The sequence below is a fragment of the Gekko japonicus genome, unplaced genomic scaffold, assembly GCF_001447785.1.
Source record: "Gekko japonicus isolate JY-2015 unplaced genomic scaffold, Gekko_japonicus_V1.1 scaffold1532, whole genome shotgun sequence".
Lineage (NCBI taxonomy): Eukaryota > Metazoa > Chordata > Lepidosauria > Squamata > Gekkonidae > Gekko > Gekko japonicus.
Window position 1 is genome coordinate 408,221 of NW_015168093.1, and position 7,121 is coordinate 415,341.

The 7,121-nt window shown below is 42.2% G+C and overlaps 1 protein-coding gene across 1 annotated transcript in view; it reads right to left on the reverse strand.

The window, feature by feature from the left end:
* Positions 1-6,464: 6,464 nt before the first annotated feature.
* RAB7A (RAB7A, member RAS oncogene family) overlaps positions 6,465-7,121 on the reverse strand; it is a gene marked incomplete in the record, with an annotated part of 35,971 nt that continues 35,314 nt past the window's right edge. Inside the window, 1 exon segment of the mRNA XM_015414747.1 lies at positions 6,465-7,121.

The window sequence follows — 7,121 nt, forward strand, 5'->3', positions numbered from 1 at the left end:
TCCTATCTTCAACCCTTTGAAGGTTTCACACGGAAACTAAACCTCCGAGTGATCTTTACAAGAAGGAAAAACTCACACCACTACATTCACTTGCTTATACTGACTGCTATAGAGTTCATTAAGGCACTGATGTACAGAGATCCAAGTTGTTATGGCATATTGAAGGAAAACAGCCTGAGGTTTTCTGACCTAACTTTCAACCTCTGTCAGTCCAGCAGGACCATGGCACATACAATCCATATTGTTGTTGTTCTGAAAGTGGACCTGTATGGTTTATAATGACATACCCGTTCGATTTGTCTCATTGATCTGACCCCCGGCAAATCAATAGTTGTCAAGGAGCACAGCATCTTGTCCCCTTAAGACCTCTGAGGACAAGATGCTGTGATTTTTCTTCAGCTGAACCAATATAGAAAAAGCTGGTTTCTCACAATCTATTTCCCTTATGCTGTGCTTTACGTAATTCATTCACTCACTGATTCAGTTTTTAGAAGGCTCTATTGACCTCCCCGCCTCCACTGCTTTTCACACCACTTTGCATATGCCCAAATCCCTGTCAGGTGGAAACACCCAGCTCTTTCACATACAGAAACCACAGGACTTTTTGGCAAGTTTTGACTTGGGAGCCCTTGAGGTCAGGAAGAATGCAGGTGACAGCCTTCTGGCTGACTAATGAGCCACCATCCAGGGCCACAGTAGGCTATGGCTATTGCTAAGCAGTACTGCTATACTAGTTTTTGCCTGTTTCCACAGCAGGATAGTAAGGCCCATATACACTCCAAACACCTTCTGTCTACAGTATTACCTCTGATACTCAATAAGCCATGGTATTGTGGGATCTACTGGAAGAGTAGGGAAGAAGTTTGCTTCACAAGCAGACACTACATGGATCTACATCCCTTGCAGAATATGGGAATGGTTTCTGCAGCCTCTCATCCCCGGCTTCCCTCAAGGTAAGCAATGCATCATTGCTGCTAAAGGATGCTACTGGAATCCTACATGATAACTGAAGATTACCTCTAGGAGACTTGTCAACTTTTCATGAATAGAAAAGAGCAAATTCAAAAGTCAAGTTGGTGTGAAGATACATCTAGAAAACCGTAAGTAGGTAGGTTCTCTGGGACTCCAAACTGAGCAAACACACTTAGAAAATAATCTCCTTTCTCTGGAATTTGGTAATAATTGTGTAATGCCTACTGATGACAAAGAACAAAAATGGTGATTAACTATTGTACCAGATTTGTCAAGAAAGTCCTGTCTGTATGCTGTCTTGGAGGAAAAGGGATAACAAGCAGATTAGCTCAGGGGAGCCTGCCGCTGCCTGCAGAGATGTCACCACTGAAAGGAACATGATCCAGGCAGTGAAGCAAAAAGACACAAGATTATAAACAGTGTCTTTCATGCCAATCACTGCTGTGCAACTGGTTCCCTTTCTGCAAATTCTGGTTTGACAGTAGTTTGGCTAATCAGTGGAGGCTGACTTCCACAGCAGTTCTATTAGATTATGACCTTTGTATTGCCACTGCCATAACTGGCAGCCTCAGTAACAGTTTTGTTTTTCTAAAATAGTAGTAGGGAAATATCCAAGATCCATTCCCCCCCCCCCAAACAGCCCACATATCAAGATCAGTTTACAAGTGACTGTTGGGGGTTAACTGGCATCAAACACCAAGTCTAAAGATAGTTCAGCAACCTCAAATGTATTGGTGTTGCCAGAAAGGTTTGGCAATAGATCCATTTTTAACAGTATTGTTTCTCAAGTGTGCACTTCAGTTTAATCAGGAAACAATTCTTTTGCAATACTGAAATAAGCATCTGATTATACCATTGCTAGCTCTGGAGGATACCTGCTGAAGGCCTCAGAAGTTTTTTTCCCTCCTAAAGCCCTTTTGCAATTATTTAACATATAACCTATTATGCTTGATAATCACTAGTTCACAGCATGGAAAATGTACACATTCCTCATATCTCAAGGGTGGTCTCTTGTGCTCCAGTGAAGGCATGATTCAGTGATTGCATAGTGAATATTGAGCCTGTTTCTTAATAGCAGGTAATCTTTAACATGTGTAATTGCTTTTTGCAAGTAGTAAAGGGCGATTTGCATATTCATTACTTTGTGACCCCTCTCATCAGAGCAAATATGTGTCAAGGATTCTCAGCAGGAAGATCACCAGCACAACAGATCCTGATGGATTAGGTTCAGGTAATGAGTCTTCAGTTCACGGTTATTACCAGGTCTAATCAATGGTGTAGCTGAACCATCTCTAATAAGGAATAGATCTTCTTTGTGGTCTCTGTGCATCACACCTCTGGGATATAGTGCGCCTATGCCGACCTCGATCAGTTCCTCTTGAAAGCGAAAAGGATTTTCACGCCCGCTACCCAGTCATGTACCGGCCCCACTGCGCATGACCAAGGGAGGGGCATGACAATCCCGCCAATTTTCTTCTGACTGCCATGGCTCTGCTTTGGTAGGTAAACAAATGTTGGGCTTTTAGGCCTATTCCTCGTTTTCTTCTTGTTTATTTTTACTAAGTGAAATGACTGTTTCTATGGATTTATTTCTTTTCGGACTCTATCGTGTGTGTCTCCCCCCCCCTTCCCAGCCTATGGCCAAGAGGTGGGGTTTCTTTGAATGGTCCCTTTAGTGCGGCAGCACGATTGTCGCCCCCCCCCCCGACACTCAGTTTGTCATTTGTGCCTTGGGGAATCACACCAAGTGAACTCTTGTGCTCACTGCGCAAAGTTTTCAAAGCAGACAAGGAAGAACAGAGCTGCTAGACTTCACGTTGCACTCTTGGAGTTAGCGCTTTGACTGATGTCGTCACAGGACACTTCAGGGCATGCATCAATGTCAACTGCCGCCTCGACAGCTGTGCTGCTCCCGATATCAACTCACGTCGATGTCGACCGCCCGATGCTGATATGCTCGGCCCAGACATCTCAGTCTTTAGCCCATACTCCCTCCAAAAAATGCAGGGAAGGCAAGGACGATCAACCAGTCAAGCTTAAAAAGCATAAGAAAACTCCCACTGTGTAATTGGGGGCTGCTTTACTTGACTCTCAGTGCCGACAGCAGCCACAAGGTGTACCTCAGTTGCCTTCGCTGCGTCCTATCCAGCTCACGGACTCTGAGCACGATATGGACTTGACAGAGATCTCCTGGTCTTCCAGTGTCGAAAGTCCACACTCAGACCGTGGAGCCGATTTGTCTGTCCTTCACAGCTCCATCCTGGTGATTGAGACTGACCATCGGCAAGTAACGTTTCCCCCCACCATAGAGAACAATGGAGGGGATAGGGGCAACATGTTCGAGGGCCCGTAGAATTGCACCCCCTTGTCCAATGTTCTTGAAACTTGGTTGGTATCTTGGGGAGAGGCTCCAGCAGCTACCCTGCGAGTTTGGAGTCTCTCCCTCAAACCCCCTCCCCTCCACCCCCCAGTATATACCCTATGTTTTCACCATTGACTTCAATGGCCAATAGGATATAATGGGGCTGAAACTGACATTCGGCTGGCCTAAAGAATCCTGAATTGGCTCCTACTTCCGAAATTGACATGAAGGAGTCTTTATGCCTGCCGAAATTGATTCTGCCCGATTCAGCCGAATCCGAATCGGCTGAATCCGAATCGGGCCGATTTTTTTGCACACCCCTAGTTTCAATAGCTAGTAGTCACTTATGGACCTCTTCTCCATCAGTCTTTTAAGACCATCATAGCCGTCACTACCTCCACTGGCAGTGAATTCAAGTTTAATTACTTGTTAAGTATTTCCCAACAACTTTATTGGATGCCCTCAAGTTCTAGTATTATAGGAGAGGGAGAAGAAGTTCTATCCACGCTTTCTACCCCATTCATAATTTTATAAACATCTATCATGCCTGCCCTAGCTACTTTTTTCTAGACTGAGCAGTCTCAGACTCTCCAGCCTTTCCTCATAGGAAAGGTATGTTGACCCCTCTTGACATTTTGGTTGCCCCCTTTACACTTTGTCCAGCTCAATAGCCTTTGAGGCACAGCAACTAGAACTGTGCACATCATTCCATATGAGGCCACAATATAACTCTAGACAAGGGCATTAAAATGCTGGCTATTCTCTTTTCATTCCTTATCCAGGTAATCCCAAGCACTGAGTTTCCCTTTTTCAGCACTCTTACACATTGGGTTATTTTCACTGAACTTCCCACTACAACTCCAAAAAAAAATTTTCAATCTCAATCCCAGCCAATTAAAACCCCATCACCATATAATTAACACTAGGATTTTTTTTGTTCTAATGTGCGCTGTTTGTGTGCAAAGTGCTGTCAAGTTGCAGCCAAGATGGTGACCCTGCAGGTTTTCCAAGGCAAGAGATCAACAAGTGGTTTGCCATGGTCTTCCTCTGCTTGGCAACCCTGGAATCCCTCGGCGGTCTCCCGCCCAAATACTAACTATGGCTGACCCTGCTTAGTTTCCAAGATCTGATGAGACTGGGGATAGCCTGGGCCATCCAGATCAGGGCAATGTCATTTACCACACTGCTGCCCACTTACCCGATTTAGAGAGATCTTTCCGTAGTCCAAGATTCAGTGTGGTTTTCACCATACAGAAAAACTGGTATCATCTGCAAACTGGCCACTACACCGTTCAACCCAATTTCAAACGATACAAATGAAATAGCACTGGTCTCAATACCAATTCTTGTGGGACCCCACTGCTCATTTCCTGCAATTGAGAGCTGCCCAGTTATTCCTACTTTCTGCTTCAACAAAAAATTAATCCATAAGAGGACATTTTCTCTTACCCCATGATTACTAAGTTTACTCAGGTTCCTTGTCAAAAGCCTTTTGGAAGTATATGATGTCTACCAGATCGTTCTTATCCACATGATTGTTAATGTGCTCAAAGGATTCCAAAATATTAGTGAGGCAGGACTTTCCTTTATGGAAGCCATGCTCATTCCCCCTCACTGGGCATTGTTCCTTGATGTGCTTAATAATTATTTCTAGGTTTCTACTGTTTTCCAGTAACAGATATTAGGGCTCACTAGGCTTTAATTCCCTTAATCTCCTCTGGGCAACTCCAGAAAAATTTGGGGTAACATTTGCTACTTTCCAGTCATCTGGCACAGAGGCCAATTTTAGCTACAAGTTACATATGCTTCACACCAGGTCTTGAACCACACTCAGAACCAAGTCCGAAGTTGCCACATCTCTAGCTGGCAAGCGGTAAAAAAAGGGTTCCTTTGAGACAGAATGTAAAGCAGGTTTGCTGCTTCCCTCTCAGAGGTAGGATTTGTTTTACTTTCTTCCAACAGTGTTACTTTCTATATACCCATAGCTAACTGTGATCATATATGGTGACAGGAGTAATCTGAAGATGGGATCAGAATATACAGAAATGGTTAATATTTCTTATAACTTGCAACAATTAAGTGGACCTTTAAAAACATCAATAGAGCTATTGATGAGCGCGTCTGAACATTAAAAGTATACTTGATGCTTTTCAAAATATATTAGGAACATTAGGTCTTTGAGATATTCTCTTAACAGCATTTGGCACTAAATAGTTCAAACAGCTCTACCATAGTACAGCTAAATCCATCCTTCCAAAGTAAGCAAGACATTTATTTTGCAAAATGTTTAACAAAGTGTGTTTCTCCTGGTGTGGAAAGAGCTACGTGTCCTACCAAGTCATTCTCATAGTTCCGGTGACACAGAACAATTTTTCAACATGCAGCTAGCAAAGTCTACGGTGATATCAACAACTGATACAGAAACTATCAAGAGCACAGCCATGCTGTTTTGTGATAATCACGAGACGTGCTAGCATTTGTTAGTCCTTGTAATAAGAACATATTAGTTGTTTACCATAATGTACTTATATATTTGAGAGAATGACTCAAGGTCAAAATGTCAAAAATAAAGAGGCAATTATTCTATAGTACTTATACCTACCATAGTTCTCCCAGTCTTTGCTGGTGTTCATTATACATCCATGGTCCCTCTAAGATGCAAGGGCATACTAATTAGAATTGGCTTGTTAAAACTGGCAAAGGACCAAAAACAGACTTAAGTTAGCTCAGGAGCTACACTTAGGAGTCAGAAATTAGAAACGGAGCAAGTAGTTTTGTTCTTGTTAAGTTTATTGGCATGTTTCTTTACAGAAGAGCTCTGCCTACGTACTAGAATGTAGACCTCTGGAAAAGAGTAGAAGTACTCCATTTAAGAAAGCTACAAATGCAAGAACAAAGAAGAGGGCAGGAACAAAGTTGCCAAGTTTTTCCATTCCAGAAAATCTATATTAAAGGACAGTAAGACAGAAGGAAAAAAGAGAAAGGAAGAGTCCTAGCCATCTAGTCAGAATGACCATCACAACCCAGATGGAGCTTTTCCTACAAAAGTCAGACACCTTGTATTAGATTCCTCTTTATAGTCGCAACGCTAATCATGAAAGGGTTGAAAGGCAAACACACACAATGATCGTTCTTGAAAGCTGTATTTAATTTTGAAGTCCAATAATCCAGAGTGCAAGGTTATGCAAATCATCCTCTGAAGGGTTTTAGCTACAAGAAGCTAGACAAAAAAAATTTTTTTTGCCAGTTGAGGAAGCTTTTTGGCTCTTAAATCAATAAAAATGTTTACATAATTCTTGCTTCTACTGTACAGAATACTGTCTCTATCTGGACTTGTGTTGCTAGCACACCGCACTCCACAAGTGTCCTGTTCCATTTCCTAGACCTGTGTTTCAGTACTTAAACATGTAATTCAAGAATTTTACACTAATTTATACATTTTTAATTGGTTGCATATATTAACATGTACTATAAGATTTTTCCTAAAGAAGCCATTACATAATACGTGGATACTGTAAAAAGATTTGATTAGTTAAAAGTAACAAGCATTAACAGATACATACAAAACTCAACCTAGTTGAACTGAGTGCTGAGCTTGCAATGAACTATGGGTAATCAGCCTTTCCAGTTGCAGCCTTCACAGGGTGGGGGAACACAAGACAATCAAAGGTAAATTGTTACAGATCATCTGTACACAGTTTCTTTCCATTGGACACCTGAAAGCAGCTTAAGTTCCAAACATACGTAAGAATTTCCTTTTTAAACTAGAGAAGAAAGGTCTGCTACC